The 25,775-nt window shown below is 36.7% G+C and overlaps 1 protein-coding gene across 1 annotated transcript in view; it reads left to right on the plus strand.

The window, feature by feature from the left end:
• Positions 1-7,981: 7,981 nt before the first annotated feature.
• ICA1L (islet cell autoantigen 1 like) overlaps positions 7,982-25,775 on the plus strand; it is a 74,214-nt gene continuing 56,420 nt past the window's right edge. The window contains exon 1 of the mRNA XM_082397142.1: positions 7,982-8,242. The gene's annotated coding sequence lies outside the window, so the exon portion shown is untranslated. The remainder of the gene's footprint in view (positions 8,243-25,775) is intronic.

The following is a 25,775-nucleotide window of genomic DNA, read 5'->3' on the forward strand; positions in this document are numbered from 1 at the left end:
GAAGATCCCGCATGCCGCAACTAAGACCGGATGCAGCCAAAAATAAATAAATAAAATCTTTTTTAAAAAAAGATAAGTCAGGGAATTCCCTGGAGGTCCAGTGGTTAAGACTCTGCACCTCCAGTGCTGGAGGCCTGGGTTCAATCCCTAGTCTGGGAACTAAAGATCTGGCAAGCTGCGTGGTACGGCCAAAAACAAAAATTTTTTTTTAAATAAAGGTAAGTCAGACTCCTTTAAAAATAGCACACAGATTTCATGGTAACCAGGAATCTCTCTCCCACACTTATCCTTGTATATAGATAAGAATTAGATTCTTCAGACAAAACCTTTCAGTCAGTATTAGATAAAAATATTCTAAAATTTTTTTATCATTAGCATTTATCTAAATTCATATATACAAAATATTTAAAGTAAATGTCTTAAAATGTGACTTTAATGGATTGGTATTTCTCAAGCAGAGCACCTCAGCCTCTAAGTAATATATGGGAAAATCAGTTTGGTCTCATCATTAGACTCTGATGCCATATATCTCACGTGAGGTTCCTATCACAGAGGTCTAGGAAACAACCACCATAACTTCGCTGCAATTGAGAGCCAGATTTACAGTGGATTAAACCAGGTGGAAGATTAGTTCTCTCGTTTGGAGAGGTCCAGAGGCAGTCCAGTGCTGGTATAGTGGTTTTGTTCCATACTCCTTAGGGACCTGGCCTCCCTCTGCCCCTGTGATACCGTCATCATAGTTCACAAGAGCTAGAGCTCCGGGTACATCATTTCTTACAAGACAGTAATATTTTAATGCCCAAGAAGTGAATAAAGGTAGTTGTAAAATTCACAAAGTCTGTTTTTCCTATTTTGTGCAGAATGGTGTAGATTTCATCATATTTGCAATCTCTGGAAATATAACTTTCAAAGGACGAAGATGAATTTATATTCCTGTTCTGGATGGTCCCTGAATGAATCTTAAGGGCAGAGTTATTTAAAATAACTTTCTTAATTCACCCAACCTGGACTGCTCACAGGTAGTATGCATACACTAGGTGGTTAAAGTAAAGAGTCCTGTTTATTAGATAAAAGACAAAGAAGGAAGTGGCATCAAGTCCTGGTCCTTAGCCTGTTCTTAACTCTGGTTGCAAGGCAGGATACATTCATGGTTCAGGTATTCTCCTTTGAGATGGATGTAACATTAGTGTCTAAGTCTGTTAGAGGATTGTCTGATTGATCTCTACCAAACTTCTCTTTTTGTGTAACACAAGTGATTAGATCTTATTCCCCAAACAGGAAGAACATGGGAGGCCAACAGAAGACTTAAGTCCTTTTAAAACAGTGCTCTCCTACCTTCCATCCTCCATCTTTTCTTCAGAAGTAGAAGTCTCCCTTTCAATAGTCCATTTTCCTCCATTTTAGTCACACCAGAGATAGGGGCCTTACATGGACTTACTTGCTCCTAAGATTTGCTTCGGGAAATGAGTGGAGCTGCTTTTCTAGTGCTGGGAGAAGTTTGGAACCAGACAGTGCAGAGTTCAGGACCCGCAGACCAGTACAGGGTTATTTATGCTGTCTTGCCATAGTAATGCAGTTAATAAGCCTGTTGATACTTGTTCAAATTCCTTTTCTTACAGTTTAACAACAAACTTCCTAATTTTAAAATTAGGCTCCAAATGTACCCTAATTGCTGAAAAAGGCAGCTCAAGGAATAAGGCTGACTTTCCACCATGTATAGGGTCTCTGCTGCGGTGGAGGAAGGGGAAAAAAAAACCCAAAATGTGTAAGACATGGAGACTACCTTCAAAAAGGTCACATTCTCACATGGGAGATGTTCAATTAAAAATTAGTTACAACAGTAAACTAAGTGCAAAGAAAGATGTAAATCTAAGGTAGAAAGGAGCAATTAGCTTTGTGGGGAGTGAGTTGGCTGTCAAGAAAGGCATGTAGAAGAGTGACATTTGAACCAGATTTGGATAGAAAATTGGTTGGGAAAGTGAAGATGCAGGTTATTTCTGGCAGGGAAAGCAGCACAGAAGCATTTGAAATATAGCTCAGAAATACTGTGAGGAAGAAAGCATAATATTTCTTCATATGCTAAGAAGTTTAATTTTGTTTTCCTCTTAAATAAAGCGGCCTTCCAGGTCTTATCTAAGACATGATGATCTTATATTGGAAAATGAAAAAAAAAAAAAAAAACCTGGCTGTTACAATTACCTAGAGATTATTAGGGTAGAAATCTGAGTTACTTAAGATTTTTAGGAGTTCCCTGGTGGTGCAGTGGTTAAGAATGCACCAGCCAATGCAGAGGACACGGGTTCGAGCCCAGGTCCCGGAATATTCCACATGCCGCGGAGCAACTAAGCCCGTGAGCCACAGCTTCTGAGCCTGCGCTCTAGAGCCCGTGAGCCACAACTACTAAGCCCGCGTGCCACAACTACTGAAGGCCGCGTGCCTAGAGCCCGTGCTCCACAGCAAAAGAAGCCACTAAAAGGAGAAGCCTGCCCACAGCAATAAAAAGTAGCCCCCACTCGCCGCAACTAGAGAAAAGCCCATGTACAGCAGCAAAGACCCAATGCAGCCAAAAATAAATTTATTTTTAAAACAAGATTTTTATTCTACATAAAATGTTACAATAGCTTAACTGTCAGTAGCTGCCGAATTTTTTTTTTTTCATATTCTTTGAATTTAGAATGACCATTTTGGAACTGTTGTCAACAATGCATGATAATATATTGGAATGCTTCCTAGCATTATCGGGGAAAGAACAAATGAAAGTTTTAATTGACATAAAATACACATAATTGAACAAACAACCCTGCAAATTGAAACATACTATCTGGGAATTTCTGATAAGAACATTGAAATCTGTTTATAAAAATTCTTTTGATGTATTATAGTTTTGAAAAATCAGTTGCTTATAAGGAGAAATATTAATCTTTGTGATGTACTACCATACCTCCTATTCTTAAAGGGGAAAAAATGACACTTTGACACTATGCATGTGCAAGGGTATTCAATTAATATCTTTTTTATTAAGAAAGCCACTAGTTGGAATCAGGTTTCATTAGACAAGTGATATCCAAACTTTGCTAATCAGAAACTGCCAGGTATAAAAATAGCAGGAATTTTTAAGTCACTTTAATACTGACATTTTTTGACTATCATAGACTTCTAGCAGTAACCATATTAATAATGTTAATTATTATTTTGTTATATAAGCCAAATATATCTTTAATATAACTTAGTAGAAAAGGAGTTTTTTGGTTTAATAGAATTAGATTGGCTATCGTTGGCTATTAGTTCCACTGGTTCGCAGGTTTGAGGAAGTATATTATCTAATGGCAGTGTCTATAAAACAGCAAAAAATTATCCCACCGTAACAATCATCTGACATTTTATTTTATTTTATTTTATTTTATTTTATTTTATTTTATTTTATTTGGCCGTGCTGTGTGGCTTGCAAGATCTTAGTTCCCCGACCAGGGACTGAACCCCAGCCACGGCAGTGAAAGCGCCGAATCCTAACCACTGGACCGCCAGGGAACTCCCATAAAAGATCTTTATTTTAAAGAAGAAGAATATATATGTTAGGTCAAATTATTTGACCAGATTTCATGCAACCAGTAAAATGGCAGAGTAACAGTCTGAATTTGGATTTATCTGAGTCTAGAGCTCAAGCTCTTAACCATAAATATTCTGCCTATTCTTCAGTCATGCATGAGAACAATGATTTTATACATGCAAAGAATAAATGAGAAAATGTCTTCACCTACATGAAAGAAAGTTTATATATAAATTTAAGTGGCAGTTATTGGTACCAAACTACCAAAGCTGTTATGTTCAGCTTTGCACGTTTTTGCCTTAAAAATGTATTTCAATTTTAGTATACCACTAAATGTATTAGCATAATAATATGTAAATATGTACTTTAAAGATCCATTTCTGTATTTTCATATAGGAATCGTATATAAGCAGAAAGGAACTTTAGAAATTATCCTGTTATTCATATTGTTTTAATTATGTTATTCATGTTATTAAAAGAAATCACAACCCAAACAAGTTAAATATCTAATGTGAAGGTATACAGTCAATTGGTGATAGAGATAGGAGACATGCTTCTGGGTAATAAAGACTACAGAGAAATGATCTTGGTTAGGTACAATTTGATAGAAAGTTTAGAAACGTCAAACAATTCTATGTACAGTCATATGCCTGGGACTTATTAATACCAAATAAAGTTCAATGGTGGTTTCAGGGGGAGGAAATACTTTTTATATGTCTGTAACATTTCACATTAAAAAATAATCCCTTCAATAATACTGTCTAATTCTAGCCTTACTTGAATAAACAAAAATGCAGTATGGGAGAGCGAGCACGCCTACCTTGTCACGTTTAAGTAATTACTAGTGCGAGCACCTGGGAAGATAGCGTCTCCCTACTCTGACTGCCACTTCCTTGATAAAATCAGATTATGGGGGGCGGGGAGGGGGTGATGAATTGGGAGATTGGGATTGACATGTATACACTAATATGTATAAAATGGGTAACTAATAACAACCTGCTGTATAAAAAAATAAATAAAATAAAATTTAAAAATTAAAAAAAAAAATCAGATTACAAAGTAAGTGGAACACCTTGAAGAAATGGAGCTATTTCCATGACAGCAGGCTCCATGACATCAGGTTCAACAGATCCCTAATCCTTAAGAGTAAAACAGTACAAAAGGGTAGAATTATTAATATGCTTTCTAATATAAGTTGAGGTTTTATTTAGGATATTAACCAGAGGTTTGCTTGATGGTGCAGAAATAAAAGTAAAGATCATTGCTCTAAGGAAATCAGGACTCCAGGTTGGGATCCCAGATTTGCGGATCTCCACGTTCCAAGCCATCTAATGGTCTTCTTTTCTAGTTAGCTTGTGGAAGCCTACAATGGAGGAAAACACTGTTTATACTAGGATAAATCTGTTAATGTGTTGATAGGATATTAAACAGCAGTTCTCTAAATGTTTGTACTTCTTAATGAAATTAAACCCTCCCATATAAAGTGTTTTCATGGTGTTAAATCCTTTCATTTTCTAAAAAAGGTTTTTTTTAAGAAAAACTAAATTTTAACTACTGCAGTTGCCTCATTTGTTAAGGGACTCGTACAATGCCATTTAAATAAATAGTTCCTACCCATCCAACACCGTGAGTGAGAAGACCTGATTCTTGCCCAGGAAGAGTGTCAGTAGCTCTACCTTGTTTGCTGACACCTTTCCTGTACTGTGTCCCTACCTGCACACTTTTCTTAGTGACCTATGAAGGAAAGTGATTATGTGTAAATGCTACATTATGTGGCTCAGAGACACTGTATATCTCTCGGTAATTTTCCCCAATTAAGTGAACAAAACCAACAGGTCTAGCCCCGGAGTTACTACCCTGACTTCCTGCTGTGTTCCTTGGAGGCCCTTTCTCTGCTTCAGACTGAGTTAAACTTCATTCTGTTGGAACAAGCACTTCCTAAAATATCCCAAGAAACTTACTATGGTGCATAGTAACAATTGGGAAGTCATCTTGCTTACCGTATTAGAATAATTTGTTTTAGGTAATTAATACTGTATACTTCAGTTGTCAATTAGCTATCTTTTTTCTGTTCATTTATTGATTGAATAAACATTCGTTCAGAACCGAGTGTGTATTAGGCACTGTGCTAAGAGATAAGGCTATGGAAATGCATAAGAGGAAGCATCTAATGGGGGAGACAGGCAGGTAAGTACTCACAATACAGTACAGTTGTTGAATTTGAGAGTAGAGGGACACCAAGCTTGGCATGAGTGAGTCAGGAAAGATCCGAGGAAGTACAGCAATCGTTATATTTCCCAAATACTAATTCTTACCCTTTTAAGGATCTGGACTTTGAGACTCTGAGGAAACTTAGATTCTTTCCTCTAAAAAAAAAAAAAAAAAAAAAAAAAAAGCCAAAATTTTGCATATTATTTTATGTATTCACCTTGACACCCCATATATCTCAGGGTAAGCATTCCTGGTCTACAGACTTAATATTTTCAGTCCAAATTAACTCTGTAGCATAAATAGCCTACCCTTTTCCCTATTCTAAAACTGCTTTTTTCAGGTCTTTAAGTTAAATACTTTGTAATAACATTCTAGAATCTTACCACATCTTTATGTCTTTCATGTTATAGACTAGTTACCACCTCAAGCGTCAAAGTTTTTTTCCTTGCTAGCCCATATGTCACAGTTGTGATTAATTCGTATTTTGTAAAGTTTTAGTTAAGTTGATAATTTTTGTGTCACCTTTAAAAAGAAAGCACTTTGGGGACTTCCCTGGTGGCCCAGTGGGTAAGACTCCGTGCTCCCAGTGCAGGGGGCCCGGGTTCAATCCCTGGTCAGGGAACTAGATCCCATATGCGTGACGCAACTAGGAGTTCACATGCAACTAAGAAGTCCACATGCCGCAACTAAAGATCCTACATGCCGCAACTAAATATGCGGCAACTAAACATGCCGCAACAAAGATCCCCAGTGCCGCAACTAAGATGGAAGCAACCTAAGTGTCCATCATCGGATGAATGGGTAAAGAAGATGTGGCACATATATACAATGGAATATTACTCAGCCATAAAAAGAAACGAAATTGAGATATTTGTAGTGAGGTGGATGGACCTAGAGTCTGTCATACAGAGTGAAGTAAGTCAGAAAGAGAAAAACAAATACCGTATGCTAACACATATATATGGAATCTAAGAAAAAAAAAAAAAAAAAAAAGGTCATGAAGACCCTAGGGGTAAAAGGGGAATAAAGACACAGACCTACTAGAGAATGGACTTGAGGATATGGGGAGGGGGAAGGGTAAGCTCTGACAAAGTGAGAGAGTGGCATGGACATATATACACTAACAAATGTAAAATAGATAGCTAGTGGGAAGCAGCCGCATAGCACAGGGAGATCAGCTCGGTGGTTTGTGACCACCTAGAGGGGTGGGATAGGGAGGGTGGGAGGGAGGGAGACGCAAGAGGGAAGAGATATGGGAACATATGTATATGTATAACTGATTCACTTTGTTATAAAGCAGAAACTAACACACCATTGTAAAGCAATTATACTCCAATAAAGATGTTAAAAAGTGCTCGCTTCGGCAGCACATATACTAAAATTGCAACGATACAGACAAGATTAGCATGGCCCCTGCGCAAGGATGACACGCAAATTCGTGAAGCGTTCCATATTTTTGTGGTCATCCATGTACAATGCTTGGTGTCAGTCTATGTCTTGTAAAAATAAAATACAGTGTGTGTGTGTGAAAAAAAAAGATGTTAAAAAAAATCCACTCATTATGCTGGTAAAAAAAAAAAAAAGACCGCGTCACAGCCTAAATAAATAAATAAATAAATTTTTAAAAAAGAAAGCACTTTGGATTTAAATTATCTTCCACCAATAACATAATTTTACTTTTGCCTTATTTCCAATTTTTTTTCTGAGGTTTTTAGGTGCAAATTTTACCTTTGACTCGAAGATTCATTTATGACAAATTACGGTTATGTAAATGTGCACTTGAGGTCAGTTATTAACAGTTATTAACTTAATCCTCTTTAAACCTTTAAAATAAGTTACATACAGCACGTGAACGTTTACCGCGTGCGACCACTGGTGCTGAGAAGCGCCCGAGAGTTCAGGAATGACCGAGGCTCAGAAGCTTCCGTCCTCCGAGGGGTGGCAGCCCAGGGCCCGGCAGGTGCAGTGGGGCTGGGAGGAGGCGGGGGACCCGGGCTCCGGGCTCGGGACTCAGCAGAGGAGCCGAGAATTCCCTCCACTTCCCCACGCCTCGGAGGTCTTCCACTCAGTACCTTATACTGATGTTCTGACCGGTTTGGTGTTTGTCATTAAGTGAAGAGGAATTCGGGAAAGGAGGACCAGAGAGGGTCTCGGAGTTTCTTCAAGAACCGGCGGAGAGCCGCGGCTCCCGCGGGGTTACGCGAGAGCCTGAACAGAGTGAACGCGGACGCCGAGGCCGAGGCGCCGAGGGCAGCGCGGCTTTTGCGTTCGCCAAGCCGCGGGGTTTAAATCTCCCGCCTCCCGCAGCCGGAGCCCGACACCTCCACGCTCCGGTGCGGAGGGGCACCGGCTGCGGGTTCGGCTCGGCAGCGGCGCAGGGCTCGCGAGCGGCGGCAGAGGGAACGGGCGCCGGGACCGACCTCCGAGCTGCCGAACGCGACCCGAGGCGGCGGAGGACCGGCGCGTCGCGGCTCCGGCGTCGAGGTGAGTGTCTGCGGCCTCCTCTGGCCTCCAACTCTCCGCGCGGAGGAAGGGCCGCGCCCTCCCCGGCGGAGGCTGGGAGGCCAAACCTTTGGTTCCCATGGCGACGCCCCAAGGTGGAGGGGCGGCGGTAGGTGCCCGCCACGCGCGCAAGCGGTCTCTCGGGGCTTCGCTGGCCTTCTCGGTTCTCTTGGGGACCCCGGCCCCTGCGGCCTCCCCTCCCGGACGAGGTCCTGTCCGAGCTCCTCCGGGCTTACCCTGGGCAGATCGGGCCAAGAGTAGTTTTAGGCTTGGCAGCGTCCCGGCGGGCCGAAGGGAGCTTCCACCCACGCTCGCCCCGGGTAGCGAGCGAACGAGCGCAGGGGCCTGAGGCTTGTTTGGGTGATTTCTCTCGAAGGTGCGGATCGCTTCCATTAGAAGCAGATGCTTACGGCCTTTAGGTGCTTTCCTGCTGACCTCCTTTTTATGTTGTGCCTATTTTCATGTTATTATTTTGTAGTGGGAATGTCTTCTTTACAGACTAAATGGCTAGCAATGGGTAAAACAAAACACAAGTAAATGTGCGGTTTAAGACAAAGTGCAGAAGGCGCGAGCTCCCGAGGGGTTCCGCGCACAGATCTCGCTGCCTGAGGCCTTTATCCCAGCGCCACGCACCGGTCCGGCTCGTGGAAACTGGATCATCTGGTCAGATGCCCAAATGCTGTCAGCTGTCAGATACCTGATGCTCTGAGAAAGATGGAGAGTGGAAAAAAATCCATCCTGGCAACTAACCCGCGATGCTGTGGATTTGCCAGTAGAGGGTGTAGGATTATTTTTCATGTAATAGATGATCTTGATGCACAGAGCATGAAAGCAATCATAAACTCTGGGTCACTGTGAGATAGCTTATTGGGAAGATAACGTTTATCCATCGTTTGGGTTTTTTTCTAAGTATTTATGTATTGATTTATGTGGTTACGACTCAGGCAACGTACTGTAAGGTGATATTACTTTAATCATCTTCACATCAATATTTATGGAGTAGCCACAGGTGCCCATCCTTTAGTAGGAGTTAATTATACATTTATTGGCCAAATAAACATCCAATGGTATGTATATATTTTTATATGACCAACCTTTTTAGTCGTTTTATATTTATACTCAGTATTCTTTGAAATTTCTGTGTTTATTTAATAGTGCAAAATGATTGTACATCTTGACATTAAAACAGTTATGTGCAAGACATTGTTCTAATTACCAGTAATTAATGTTAGAGTTAGGTGGTTGTTCAGAGAGATCAGCCAGTCCAAAGTGCAAAAACTGCAAACATAAGACTGGTGGAAAAACTAGGAAGCCATATTTTTATTAGAAATATTTATTATAAAACAATAAAACAAAATTTATACCAATGACTGAACTAGGACAAAATATTAAATATCAGATATTAAACAGTATTGTTTTGTTCTACTGTGCTGTCAAACTTTATTTCATTGTGTGGTACATACTATATTCAAAATTTTTCCCTTTCCTTTATAGCTTACCTTTCTCAGTACTCACTGTGCCTCCTGTAAATTTTTATTCTTTAACAACAACAGATGGGGTGTGTGAAGGACTTTTCAGTATGTCTGTGACTGGAAAGATTTCCTCATGTGAACTGGCTTTTGTTATTTAATAACATCCTTATTCCCCTTTTCCCTTGTTTGTTTTTCATTCATCTGTTAGGTTTTTTCCTTTTTTCTTAAGTCAGACTTCTCAAACTTCTGCTTGCATCCAATAGTCACCTTCTATGTAATTATTATTATTATTATTTTCCTATTGTAGACTCATTTGCAAATAACACTTTAGGTTTTAAAAGAATTTTTTTGTGTGGATTTAGTTTAGATTAAAAAAAAAAAAAACCAAAGCCCAAAAAGTAAATTACCACAATAAGTACAGTTACAACAGCCAGCATTAACAGCTGTTCACATTGTGTTGTATTTCTTTCAAATATTTTTTAAATAAAGCATTTCCAATAAAGCTAAAGTTGTTTTTGTATCATACCCATTCTCTTCCTGCCCGCTATATATTGCTCATTTATATTATTCTTTTTTTCTTAATCTTGCTAGAAGCATATAAATTTTAATAATTTTTTCAAATGAACCAACTGATTTTCTCTATTTGCTTGTTTTCTATTTCACTGATTTCTACTCTTATTTTTATTATTTTGTTTCTTCTACTTTGGGTTTACTGTGCTCTTCTTTTTCTTCTTAAAGTGGAAGTATAAATAATTGATTTTGTACCTTTTTTACTTTCATATATTGATAGGTATTTAAAGCTATTAGTTTTCTTCTAAGCATGCTTTAGCTGCATCCCACAAACTTGGATGTTTTCATTATCATTTAGTTTAAAATATTTTAAAATTTCTCTGTCACCTGTTATTTATTTAGATGTGTTACTTTACTTCCAAATACTTGGGATTTTTTTTTTTTAGATAGATCACTGCTATTGATTTCTAAATTAGTGTTGTTGGCGTCAGGACATACTCTGCGCTATTTCAAAACCTTTAAACTTATTGAGTTTTTTTGTTTGTTTTCTGCCTATCCTAAGGTCTGTCTTGGTGAATGTTCCCATTACCCTTGGGGAAAAGATTTGTATTTGGCTGGTGGTGGTGGTGGAGTGGTCTATAAATGTCAGTTAAGTCAAGTTGGTTGAGAGTGTTGTTCAAATCTTTTAAATCTCCACATGTTTTATGTCTCCTTATTCAGTCAGTTACTCTGGGGGGAGTGTTAAGTCTCTAATTATGATTGTAGATTTGTCTGTTTCTCCCTTTAGTTCTGTCAATTTTTTTTCTCATATTTCGTGGCTCTGTTATTAATCACATACATATTTAAGATTGCTATGTCTTTTTGATAAATTGACCCTTTTATTATTATGAAATGGTCATCTTACCTCTGAAAATACTTTTTACCTGGAAGCCTGTTTTATCGGACATTAATATAAGCTTAATGTTTGTCTCATATCTTTTTTATCCTTTTCCTTTTAACTCATCTGTATTTATGTTTAATGTGTGTTTCTTATAAACTACATATAGTTGGCTTGTACTACTTGTTATCTAGTCTTACAGTCTGCCTTTTAACACTGTTTATATCATCCACTTATGTTTTTGTTTTCTGTGTTTGGATTAAGCACAAAATATTGGTGTTCTTTTTCTGTTTTCCTACTTACTCTTTGGTCCTCCTTCCTGCCTTCTTTCTAGTAAATTGAGTTTTTAAAAATTTATTCTACTTCTCCTCTCTTGACTTTTTAGTTTTGCCTCTTTGTGTTATTTTTTTTATTGATTGTGCTAGAGATCACAATATGCATCTTGAATTTATAAAGCCTATTCTCAAATATATTCTAGTACTTCATGAACAATGTAAGAGTATTACAACTTAGACTTCCATTTATCATACTGTTATCTTTTCTTCTGTTATATATTTTACTTCTACATATGCTTTATATTTTTTATTTTTAAAGAATCAATCATCTTTTAGTGAAATTTAAAGATGCACATGTATATTTTTGAAACTTTCTTTGTGTTTATCAGCATATATTTACCCTTTTCGATTTCTCTCTTGCTTCCTGTAGAACTGAGTTTCTATATATTATCATTTTCCTTCACCCTAAATAATATTTAGGATTTTTAGTAGCGCAGGTCTGCGTGGAATAAGTCTTTCAGTTTTTATCTGTCTGAAATTTTATTTTCCTTTCATTTTTGAAGGATATTTTTATTGGGTATAGAATTCTTGGCCAACTTTTTTCAGTACTTAAAGATGTAATTCACTTGTCTTTTGTCCTCTTTTTTTTTTTTTTTTTTTTGTCAAGCAGTTTCCTTCTCTTCCTACTGTTCTGCCAAAGATGAAAGGAGTCATGAGTCCTAGGCAGGACTGTTCACTTTCTGGATTTTAGTTCATTAGCTTTTTTTTTTTTGCATCCTCAGCTCTCTGATTGGCTTTAAAAAAAACACATAATTTTGTAGGTTATCTATCAATAGTTTATTCTCATTGTTAGGATGGGAGTTCTCTTAACTTTCTGAAGTGGAAGTGGAATACCAGTACAATACTGATTTAATTAATATTACTTAAAAATCCCTTTATTACTCTTATTTTCCAGATTTTTTCTGGTTATTCTTATATTTTGTTTGCCCAGTGAACTTTTGACTTACTTTGTCATTTTAAAAATAATTGCAGAGGGGTGGGATGGGGAGGGTGGGAGGGAGGGAGATGCAAGAGGGAAGGAAGAGATATGGGAACATATTGTATATGTATAACTGATTAACTTTGGTATAAAGCAGAAGCTAACACACCATTGTAAGGCAATTATACTTCAATAAAGATGTTTAAAAAAAAAAAATAATAATTGCAATTTTTTTTTGAAACTTTTTTTAGAATTTATTTTATTTAATTTATTTTTGGCTGCATTGGGTCTTCACTGCTGTGCGCGGGCTTTCTCTAGTTCAGCGAGCGAGAGCTACTCTTCCTTGTGGTGCGCGGGCTTCTCATTGCTGTGGCTTCTCTTGTTGTGGAGCACAGGCTCTAGGCACACGGGCATCAGTTGTTGTGGCTCGCGAGCCCTAGAGCACAGGCTCAGTAGTTGTGGTGCACGGGCTTAGTTGCTCCACGGCATGTGGGATCTTCTGGGACCAGGGCTCAAACCCGTGTCCCCCGCATTGGCAGGTGGATTCTTAACCACTGTGCCCCCAGGGAAGCCCAATAATTGCAAATTTTAATAATGATTGAGATTACATTGCATGCATAGATTAATTTAGAAACAAATGACTTCTTTACTTTATTGAGTCTTCCTATCCAAAAACAAGGTGTTTCTCTTCTTTTTAAAGTCAACTTTCTATTTTAGTAGTGCTTTTAGTTTTCTTCATATAAGTTATTTGGTATTGAAATTATTCCTAGGAATTTTAATAGGGACGAATTTTTTTCTTGCATTATATTTTCTAACTATTTTTTGGAAATCAGTAGGAAAACTGCTCAGTTTTATATACTAATTTTATAACCAGCTACCTTCTTAAAAGATCTTATTGCTTCTAATAATTTCTCAATGCATTGCCTTAAGTGTTCCAGGTATACTGTCACATCATGTGTAAAATTATACTAATCCCCCATTTTTTTTTAAGTCTCATTCTATTGTTTAGCACTTCTAGAACAATGCTAAGTAATAGAAAAATGGTGGCCTTCCTTGGTATTGTTCCTCGCTTTAATGGGAATGCTCTTGCTGTTTTATCATTAAGTACTATAGTGCATTTGAGTGTGAGTGTGTGTATGTGTGTATGCCCCCTATTAAAGTTGAAGCCCTATATTCCTGTTTTATGAAAAATTTCTTAAGATATCAAGAAGGGATGTTAAATTTTATTAAATGCCTTTTTATCATGAAAGATGAAAAATTATCATACTTACATTGCTTCTTACTAACATTTTAACAGTATGTTCTGGAATTTTTGTCACAGATGATTTTTATCAAATTTTTCTTATTTTTACATTATGTACTTTACATTATGTATTTAAACAGTCATAGGAATTAATTTCTGTTTGTTTGTTATAATCACATTTAGATTTAACAGAATTAAATGCTCTTTGCTATACCGTTTCACCATTTCTCCATTTTATAAATTCTTGATTTTTAAATATATTTTACTTGTATGGATTGTGGCTTCAAATAATTTTTGTTTTGTTGTTTTATTTTAAGAGGGGTTCATGAGTGCTATATTTCTGATTCTTGTATATCTAAAAAACCCTTGTCTAGATACTCAGCCTTACTCAAATACCATATTTTATTGATTCTAAGATGCACCTGTTCATATTTTCACATCTCTGAAATCATTTCTGTAATCTGAACTTTTTACCAATATGTATCTGACAATTGATGGTATGAAAGCACAGTTTACTCTGTAGCCCTTTTTCTTATATAGAGGTACATAAAATAATGGTTCACTTTTCAAATGATGGTGTCTTCAATTGATGAAATATGATAATTACAAATTATTCCTTTACCTAAAAATAATTTTTTATCTCTAAGGCTGGAAAAGACCAGAAAATTGGTGAGTTGTAGTGAACAAGCACTTTCCTACATTACTGGTACTGGGCATAAAAACTGGTACAATCTCTATGGAGCACAATTTAGCAAAATGAAAATGATTTAAAATGCATAAACCCTTTGATTCAGCCCTTATACTTCCAGGAATTTATTTTATAGGTATACTTGCATGTATTTTAAATAATATATATATTTACTAATTTTAGCATGGTTTGAAATAATAAAATTCTGGAAGCAATCTAAATATCCATCAATAATAGACCATCAAGTAGATTACTGTACATCCATACACATGGAATGTTATATATCCATTAAAATTGTATTTCAGCTACATAGAAAATTCCATGTTAGATTCTTTTTCCCTTAGTACTCTACAGTCTCACTTTTATCCATTCTCTAATGTGGCTGAGGAGATGCCTGAGGCCAGGATAAACTATTTAATTTGTAGGTGGCCCTCTTTTTTTCTGTCTAGATGCTAGTAGCATTCTTTCTTTACCCTTGAAATTCAGCAGCATTCCACAGCATGTCTTATTCTTGATCATTCTCTATTAATTTTTCTTGGAACACGGTGAACCCTTTCAATTTTCAGCTTTATATTCTTGAATATTTTGGTTGTTCCATATGTCTGTCTCTCTCTAAGAATATTTCTTACATTAGATCTCAATTGTTTATCTTCCAAATCTATACATCATTTTGTTCCGTCTAACCACTTTGTTTGAATCTAACCACCTTTATCTTGTAATCTTCATTCTGAATGATTTTCCCAGGCTTGTCATCAATATTATTCACTTAGTTTTCTGAAGTATCTATTCTACTTGGAATTGTTTCTAATGCAGTTTCAAGTTCTGTGGTATTTTTTTCCTCTTCTTTTTCTTTATATCTTTTGCTTCCTTCAGATCTTTTTTAAAAATCTCTTTTATGGAATATTATTCCATTTATCTGCAGGCAGAGCAGTTTTTCTTTAAACCTGTTTTATGAAGCAGTTTTTCAAATTTATATATATTTTTCTCTTTCTCACGTTATGGTCCCTCCTTTTCTTATAATGCTACTTTTTCATGTTATTTATTTTTCATGTTATTTATTGTTGAAAGGGGCAGTTCTATTTTGGCCTACTTTTTGCCCAAGAGTAATATAAGTAGTTTTATATAACCCTGAGGCTGGATAGGTGACTGGGTACATTATCGTGATCTCTTCTTTAACTGGCTTCTTGGTGACAGTTTTCATATGCTCTCTTGAAGCAGTTTCCCACAGCATATGTTAATCACTGGTTCCAGAGGCAGGTCAATGCTGATATATCTCTGATTTTTCTAGGGTACTTTTGTCTGCTATACAAGGTTGACTACCAACTTGTTGTTTCTGTTTCTCTACAGCCATGTCTTGCCCCTTGTCAGGGAAAATAAAAATATCCTGGCCATTGTAGGTTTTACGGAGACCAACACATAATACCTCTCACCTTTTTATTCCCTCTTGAGATTGAAACCAATTCAGATGTAGTCAAACACCTAGGCAGATGGAGGTAAAATATCAGCTTTATTATTGAGAGAACCGTTAGAGGATGTGTATCATGTCAATGGTCTTTTAATATTTCTGTCCCCTAGTCCAGACCTGGAAGAGCCCACTCAAGGGAAAGTTTGGGTCTTCATAATAGACACACTTACCTAAGACTTTTGCCTCTCACTGATTAGGTCACAAGTGATGAGTAAAAGGTTAAAAAAGGACTAAATTCACTAATTTTATGACTTGATAAATTAGCTCTACCCAGTCAAGAAGTGTGGACCAATGGTTAATTCACCCGTCAAGCTTCTCGCTGTAGGGGAGAAAGGGCAAGAGGCTGGGAATATTTATAGAAAATTTCTCCTCATAGAAACCAGAAGAGCTTAAAATGAAGCATTCCCCACCTTAAACATAATGATTTCTTCTTCAGTGGTCTTCTTTGCTAGCCTGTGATAATATAGGGAGATAGGTACCAAGTAAACTGTCTACCTCTTCCTTAAATCTGGCTGCTATGCCTTTAAGAATTCATGTTTTCAAGTTAGTGATTAATTATTGGAATTGCTCTTCAGGACCTAATCTATTTGCCAAAACCGAATCTGCTTCAGACTAGAGGAGATGCATGTCAAATTTGGTCATCCTCTTTGAATCTGATGCAAACTTCATTGTATCAGACATTTACTTATTGGCATCAGTGCTATGAGATGTGGCAATTTTTTCCCCATGGGGAACCTGATTTAATGAATAGAGGTTTTTATTTATTTATTTATTTATTATTGAGATATAGTTGATGTAGAATATTATGTAAGTTAGAGGTGTACAACAATTTTTAAAGGTTATACTCCACTTATAGTTATTATAAAACATTGGCTGTATTTCCTGTGTTGTACAATATATCCTTGTAGCTTATTTATTTTATAAATAAATATTATTTTATTTTATAAATAAATACCTCTCAATTTCCTACCCCTATTTTTCCCCTTTCCCCTTCCCTCTCTCCACTGGTAACCACTAGTTTGTTCTCTATATCTGAGTCTGTTTCCTTTTTGTTATATTCACTAGTTTCATTTATTTTAGATTCTACTTATAAGTGATATCATACAGTATTTGTCTTTCTCTGTCTGACTTATTTCACTTAGCATAATAACCTCCAAGTCCATCCATGTTGTTGCAAATGACAAATTTCATTCTTTCTTATGGCTGAGTAGTATTGTATGTATGTACACCACATTTTCTTTATCCATTCATCTGTTGATAGACACTTAGGTTGCTTCCATATCTTGGCAATTGTAAACAATGATGCTATGAATGTTGGGGGGTACATGTCTCTTTTCAGATTAGTGTTTTTCTTTTTTTCTGATATATACCCAGGAGTGAAATTGCTGGTTCATATAGTAGTTCTATTTTTAGTTTTTTAAGAAACGTCCAAACTGTTTCTTAAAACAGAGGGAGAGAGACAGAGGGAGATTAGATACATACACAGAGGAGAAGGTGATGTGAAGACAGAGACAGAGATTGGAGTTATGTTGCTATTAGTCAAGGACTGCCAGCAGCCATTAGAAGGTACAAGAGGGAAGAACGTATTCTTCCCTAGAGTCTCCCAGAAAGTACAGCCCTGCTAATACCTTGATTTCAGACTTCTGGCCTCCAGAACTGTGAGATAATAAATTTCTATCGTTTTAAGCCACGAAGTTTGTGGTAATTTGTTACAGCAGCCATAGGAAATTAGTATATTGATCATACCACTACATTCTTTTATATTTTCTTATGTCTTTGTGGATTTCTTTTCATTTGTTCCACTGCTCTGTGGTTCTGGTGCCAGTACCATTCTGTTTTAATTAGTAAGATTCACATTCAGGCTTATTTTTTCAAGATAATTGTCATTTTGTTAAAGTTGTACATGTCCATGACCTTTAAAAGTCAAATATTAAAGGATTATAATGTTTAAAAGCAGTTCTTCCAATCCTGCTCCTGTTCCAATCTCCAGTGTCATGTACCTTCAACCCTCTTTTTCTCTCTGGTATTTTCTAAATCACATGTTTATATGCTACGTTTTGATTTATTAATTTAAAGCATTATCTACTAGGACTTAGGTCTCCTTCACCACCACAGTCTAACCCTATATTACAGTTTTTATTAAATCAAGTAAGTGTTTATGTTACTGTGAACTAACAAGTCTTTTTAAAACTTAGTCAAAAAAATATTACTGAGACTGATGTCAAAGAGCATACTGCCTATATTTTCTTCTGAAGTTTTATGGTTTCAGGTCTTATATTTAACTCTTTAAATTTATTTTTGTGTATCATTGAGAAAGTAGTCCAGTTTGATTCTTTTGCACATAACTGTCCAGTTTTCCTAGCACTATTTATTGATGAGGCTCTCTTTTTCGCAATGTATATTCTTGCCTCCTTTGTCAGATTAATTGCCCATGTAAGTGTGGGTTCATTTCTGGGCTCGGTGTTCTGTTCCGTTGATCTGTGTGTCTGTTTTAGTGCCAGTACCATACTGCTTTGATGACTGTAGCTTTGTAGTATAGTTTGAAATTAAGGCGCATGATACTTCCAACTTTGTTCTTCTTTCTCAAGATTGCTTTGGCTATTCAGGGTCTTTTGTGTTTACATACAAATTTTAGAATTATTCTAGTTCTGTGAAAAATGCCATTGGTATTTTGTTAAGATTGCATTGAATCTGTAGATTTCCTTGAGTAGTATGGTCTTTTTAATAATATTAATTCTTCTAATCCATGAGCACGGTTTATCTTTCCATCTGTTTGGGAAGTCTTTGGTTATTTTCATCAGCATCTTACGGTTTTCTGAGTACCAGATTTTTACCTCCTTAGTCAGATTCATTTCTATGTATTTTATTCTTTTTGATGTGATTGTAAATGGGATCATTTTCTTTCTTTTTTTTTGGCTGCATCGGGCCTTAGTTGCAGCAGACAGGATCTTCATTGAGGTGTGTGGGATCTTTTGTTGCAGTGCGCAGGCTTCTCTCTAGTTGTGGCATGCGGGTTTTTTTCTCTCACTAATTGTGGTACACGGGCTCCAGGACGCATGGGCTCTGTAGTTGTGGTGCGTGGGCTCCAGAGTGCATGGGCTCTGTAGTTTGCGGCACACAGGCTCTCTCATTGAGGCGTGCTAGCTCAGTACTTTTGGCGCGTGGGCTTAGTTGCCCCACGGCATGTGGGATCTTAGTTCCCCGACCAGGGATCGAACCCACATCCCCTGCATTGGAAGGTGGATTCTTTACCACTGGACCACCAGGGAAGTCCCTAAATGGGATCATTTTCTTAATTTCTCTTTCAGATAGTTCTTTGTTAGTGTATAGAAATGCAACAGATTTCTGCATATTAATTTTGTATCCTGCAACTTTACCAAATTCATTAATGAGTTCTAATAGTTTTGTCATGGTATATTTAGGATTTTCTATATATCGTATCATGTTACCTGTAAACAGTGACAGTTTTTCTTCTTCTTTCCCAGGAGTGATTTGGATTCCTTTTATTTATCTTTCTTCTCTGATAACTGTGGCCAGGACTTCCAATACTATGTTGGATAAAAGTGACAAGAGTGGGCATCCTTGTCCTGTTCCTGATCTTAGAGAAAATGCTTTCAGCTTTATAGGCACATGAAAAGATGTTCAACATCACTAATTATAGGGGAAATGCAAATCAAAGCCACAATGAGATATCACCTCAAAATAACAAGTGTTGGTGAGGATGTGGAGAAAAGGGAACCCTTGTACACTGTTGGTGGGAATGTAAATTGGTGCAGCCACTATGGAAAACAGTATTAGGGACTTAGGTAATTCCTCAAAAAATTAAAAATAGAATTACCATATGATCCAGCAGTTCCCATTCCTGGGTATTTATCTGAAGAAAATGAAAACACTAATTCAAAAAGATATATGCACCCCTATGTTCATGGCAGCATTATTTACAATAGCCATGATCAGGAAGCAGCCTTAGTGCCCTTCAGCAGATGAATGGATAAACAAGATGGTACACACACACACACACACACACACACACACACACACACACACAATGGAATATTACTCAGCCATAAAAAAGAATGAAATCTTGCCATTTGCAAACATAACAAAACAGAAACAGAGTCATAGATACAGAGAAGAAGTAGGTATTGCAAGAGGGGAGGGGTTTGGGCGGAGGAGAGATGAAGGTGGTGAGGGAGATTAAGAGGTACAAATTTCCAGTTGCAAAATAAATGTCACAGTATGAAACGTACAGTGTGGGGAATATAGTCAATAATTATGTAATGTCTTTGTATGGTGACAGACGGTAACTAGATTTATCATGGTAATCATTTTGAAATGTATAGAAATATCGAATCACAATGTGTGTAACATAGTGTTGTAGGTCAGTTATACTTCAAAAGGAAACAAACTCATAGAAAAAGAGATCAGGTTTGTGGTTGCCAGAGGTGGAGGGTGGGGAGAGAGAAGTTGGATGAAGGCAGTCAAAAGGTACAAACTTCCAGTTATAAGATTAATAAGTACTAGTAATGTAGTGTACAACATGATAAATAAAATGAACACTGCTGTATGCTGTCTATGAAAGTTGTTAAGAGTAAATCCTAAAGAGTTCTCATCACCAGGAAAAAAGTCATTTTCTGTTTCTTTAATTTGTCTCTATATGAGATGATGGATGTTCGCTAAACTTGTGGTAGTTATTTCACGATATATGTAAGTAAAATCATGCTGTACACCTTAAACTTATTCAGTGCTGTGTGTCACATATATATGTCACATATATATTTATATATATATAAAACTGGAAGAAAAAAACCAACTTAGTTGGTTTAGTGCCCTATAACCATTCCTCCTGTTTTGAATATCATTTCCCTTCATTTTTATTGGAATTAATACTGGCTTTTTTTTAAACCTAATTTTCTGAATAACCATTGATTTTTTTTCCCAATTGCTCTAACATTTCTGCTATATGGCTATGAGTAATATGCTCAAACATATCAGTTATGTTTCCTAGTCATCTGCTTTCTAGAGTCATTAATCTTCCTGCTTGAATTTGAGCTGCTTGTTCTGTGTAGCTGTCATCTTAGGCCTTCCCTTCATTGCTTTTCCAGATTTTATTTAGTTCTTCTCATCATGCATTGCTGCTTTTGAGAAATCTGCTCTTATTCTGACTCCCAGTGCTTTGTATGTGATCTAATTTTTATCTCTTAGAACTTCCAGGATCTTTTTATCCCTGCTTTTCTGAAAGTTTACAATGATGCACTTTGGAGCAAATCTCTTTTTGTATGGAGATTTGTGTCCTTCAGTTACAGGAAATTTTCTTCAATTATTTCTTCCCTTAGTCAATCTTTACAGTACTCTTTAGACAAATATTAGACTTCCAGGACTGTCTTTAATTTTCTTAACTTTTTTTTTCTAATGTATTTATTTATTTTTGGCTGCGTTGGGTCTTCGTTGCTGGGCAGGGGCTTTCTCTAGTTGTGGCGAGCAGGGGCTACTCTTCATCGTGGTGCGCGGGCTTCTCATTTCGGTGGCTTTTCTTGTTGCGGAGCACAGGCTCTAGGCACGCGGGCTTCAGTAGTTGTGGTGCATGGGCTTCAGTGGTTGTGGCTCGCGGGCTTTAGAGCGCAGGCTCAGTAGTTGTGGCACACAGGCTTAGTTGCTCTGCGGCATGTGGGATCTTCCCGGACCAGGGATCAAACCTATGTCCCCTGCGTTGGCAGACGGATTCTTAACCACTGCCCCACCAGGGAAGTCCCTAATTTTCTTAACTTTTTTATTGTTCTACTTTGAGATATTTCTTATATTTTTCAACCCTTTTATTAATGTTTTAAAATTTTCAATTATTCTATTTTTTTCCCCAATAATTCTTTTTTATTCCTTTATTATTCCTTTCTAAGTGATAGTCTGTTCATGGAAGCAGTAGCTTTACTTATCTCTCTGATAAGATAATATTTTATAAGACACTATTTGAGGGATATTAGAGAGTTATTTTTTGTTTTGTTCCCTCCCCCCGCACCAAGCCCCGTATTGTCTTTGTTTCCTTTCAGATATTTTCTTTTTTTGTTGTTGTTGGTTTAGGTCAGAGGTCTTTCTTGACGGAGAGTTTCCTCAGATATCTGGCTATCTTTGGCTCTCTATATTTAAGATTATAACAAAGCTAATTGGAAGCTTAGTATGTGGGAGTGAGCTTGTCAGCTGGTGAGTTTCTCCCTAGGGTGAAAAGGCAAAGATCTATCCTTTTAGAATGTCCAAATGAAGTACTCCTTTTCTCTGGAGCTTTTAATTTTTTTCAGAGAAAAGAATGTTCCAGTCTTCTCTGAGGAGTGGAGAGGTGTGGGTGTGTGTGCTTTGCTACTGGTGAGCAAGGAAGGGGAAAAGAGCTTGAAATTCAGTGATTCAGCATGTAAACTTTCACTTGAATCATTTTGTTTTCAGGCCAAGCCCTCTTCTGTTAGCTTGCCAAAGACCAGAGCTTTCCATGTTTAACTTCTTCAACTTCCATTGAGTGACATAGATTAAGCGGGCGGGGAGGTGCCTCAGGGTCCAGCCTGCTGTATACAGGCTTCAGTGAATCCTCCTTCCACTTCTAAATGTTGAGTCTTTCAGGAACTCTGCAGGGTAATTGACTCATTCCTCATTAGCATTCCTCTGTTAGTTGCTTAGGATACTACTTTCTCTGCCTTCTTCCAAAAATTTATTGAAATCTCTCATATGCTCTAGTCACTATGCTTATTTTCTCTATGCTTATGAGTTAATAGATAACTTTTTTGTTTTACACCTTTACTGTTATTTTAGTGGGTTTGGGAAGGGAACACAGATAAGTGCATGTAGTCAATCTGCATTTTTGACAGGGCACCCTTGTAATACATTTTAATACCTGAAAGGGCAAGTTCTTTCAAGTTTTTCTCAGTGTTGAGTTTTAAAATTATGTCAGTCAAATTTAAAAAGTTTAGGGTTTTAAAATTTTACATCCTATGCATTCTTGTTTATTGAGAGGCTGTATGTAATATACTTATATACAACTTTATATTTTTAAAAGAAATTTTGTATGTGTTATCCCATTTGAGCTTCATATTATGAGAGGCTCTGCACTTGGGAACATTGAGCATAGCAGAGGATTGGGAGAGGTGTTGGCCTGAAATTTGCAATAAAGTTGGAAATATAATGCTCAAGTTTTATAAGCAGTTAGCTTTAATATCATTAAAAAATTTTTTTTTATTTTTTAAAATTAATTAATTTATTTTTGGCTGCATTGGGTCTTCATTGCTGTGCGCAGGCTTTCTCTAGTTGCAGCGAGTGGGGGCTACTCTTCGTTGAGGTACGAGGGCTCTCGTTCTCTTGCTGTGGAGCACGGGCTCTTGGTGCACGGGCTTCAGTAGTTGCAGCATGAGGGCTCAGTAGTTGTGGCGCACGGGCTTAGTTGCACTGAGGCATGTGGGATCTTCCCGGATCAGGGCTCGAACCCGTGTCCCCTGCATTGGCAGGCGGATTCTTAACCACTGCGCCACCAAGGAAGTCCTAATATCGTTTTAACAGAAGAACTTAGTGTGATACTTTAAACTATCAAAAACTTTTGAAATATAGTTTTTCAGCCATTCTTTCAAAAAGATAAAATATTTTCTTCTCTAGTTGACTTCCTCTTCTCTAATATATTGTTTATATTTTGAATGGTGTTATTGATTTTCATCAACATTTTTCAAGTCTTATTTTCTTTTTTTTTTTTAACATCTTTATTGGAGTATAATTGCTTTACAATGGTGTGTTAGTTTCTGCTTGATTTATTTATTTAAGTATAGTCCCTTTACAATATTGTGTTAACTTCAGATTAGTTTCAGCATAGTGATTCGGTATTTTTGTAGCTTATATTCCATTATAGGTTATTACAAGATAATAGGTTTAATTCCTTGTGCTATACAGTAAATCCTTGTTGCTTATCTATTTTCTATATAGTAGTTTGTATCCATGAATCCCATACCCCTAATTTGTCCCTCTCCCCCTTCCCTCTCCCCTTTGTTAATGAGAAGTTTGTTTTCTCTGTTTGTAAGTCTATTTCTGTTTTGTATATACTATCATTTGTATTTTTTTTTAGATTCCACATATAAATGATATTGTATAGTATTTGTCTTTGTCTGACTTATTTCATTAAGCATAATATTCTCTAGGTCTATCCACGTTGTTGCAAATGGCAATAAATGGCAGTATTTCATTTTTCTTTATGGCTGAGTAATATTCCATTGTGTATATATGTGTGTGTGTGTGTATCACATCTTCTTAACTCAGTCATCTGTTGATGAGCACTTGGGTTGCATCCATGTCTTGGCTATTGTAAATAGTGCTGCTGTGAACATTGGGGTGCATGTATCTTTTTGAATTAGTGTTTTTGTTTTTTCCGGACGTATACCCAAGAGTGGAATTGCTGGATCATATGGTAGTTCAGTTTTTAGCTTTCTAAGGAACCTCCATACTGTCTTCTGTAATGACTGCACTGATCTGCATTCCCACCAAAAGTGTACGAGGGTTCCCTTTTCTCCACATCCTCTCCAAAATTTATTTGTAGTTTTTTGATGGTAACCATTCTGACTGGTGTGAGGTGACACATCATTGTGGTTTTGATTTCCATTTCTATAATAATTAGCAATGTTGAGCATCTTTTCATGTGCCTGTTACCTATCTGTATGTCTTCTTTGGAAAAATGTCTATTCAGGTATTCTGCCCATTTTTTGATTGGATTGTTTGGTTTTTTTGATATTGAGTTGTATGAGCCGTTTGTATATTTTGGATGTTAACCCCTTGTTGGTCGCATCATTTGCAAATATTTTCTCTCATTCCACAGGTGGTCTTTTTGTTTTGTTGATGGTTTCCTTTGCTGTGCAAAAGCTTTTAATTATCTAATAATCTATTTTTTTAATTAAAAAAATTTTTTTAACATCTTTGTTGGAGTATAAGTGCTTTACAATCGTGTGTTAGTTGCTGCTGTATAACAAAGTGAATCAGCTATATGTATACATATATCCCCTTATCTCCTCCCTCTTGTGTCTCCCTCCCACCCTCCCTATCCCACCCCTCTAGGTGGACACAACACACAGAGCTGATCTCCCTGTGCTATGTGGCTGCTTCCCATTAGCTATCAATTTTACATTTGGTAGTGTATATATGTCCATGCCACTCTCCCACTTCATCCCAGCTTACCCTTCCCCCTCCGCGTGTCCTCAAGTCCATTCTCTACGTCTGCATCTTTATTCCTGTCCTGCCCCGAGGTTCTTCAGAAACTTTTTTTTTTTTTTAGATTCCACATATATGTGTTAGCATATGGTATTTGTTTTTCTCTTTCTGACTTACTTCACTCTGTATGACAGACTCTAGGTCCATCCACCTCACTACAAATAACTCAATTTAATAATCTATTTTAAATGTTACTCATATGTCCGTTATGAAATGATATGACTAAAGTGGTATACGTAAATTAATTATATCTCTAGAGTAAATTCATAATATGTCAGTCTAAAAAGTAAATAACTATCCTGAAGCATATCATTTTTTGAAAAAAATAACATCTAATTTGTTTTTTTATGTAACCTCTTCTTTATAGACTAAAATTATGCAGATTAATAAAAGTATATACTACTTATAAAAAATAAATTTTATTGTAACTAGAAATTCAAACACAGTTTGCAGTATCGACTTTCTGTTTTGTTAATGACCTTTTTCTGTTTTCATTCTTATAAGCAACATTCTTTTTTATGTATGTAACTAGTTCTTGGAAACCTATAGGTTTTTGGAAGCAGGTTACCTGAAAATTAGGAAACTAATATTGTATGTTTCAGTTAACTCACTATAAGACAGAAGATAACTTTAATCATAGTTTCCTCACCTTCAAAATGCAAAAGAACACTGCTTTTGGAGTCAAAGTCTTGGATGTGTGCTAAGTATCAATATGTTCTTAATGTATGTGTATCCTTGAGAAAGTTCTCTTAATTTCACAATGCCTCAGTGATCTCCTTTACAAAAC

The sequence above is a fragment of the Balaenoptera borealis genome (genome assembly GCF_965194805.1).
Source record: "Balaenoptera borealis genome assembly, chromosome: 6".
Taxonomy (NCBI): domain Eukaryota; kingdom Metazoa; phylum Chordata; class Mammalia; order Artiodactyla; family Balaenopteridae; genus Balaenoptera; species Balaenoptera borealis.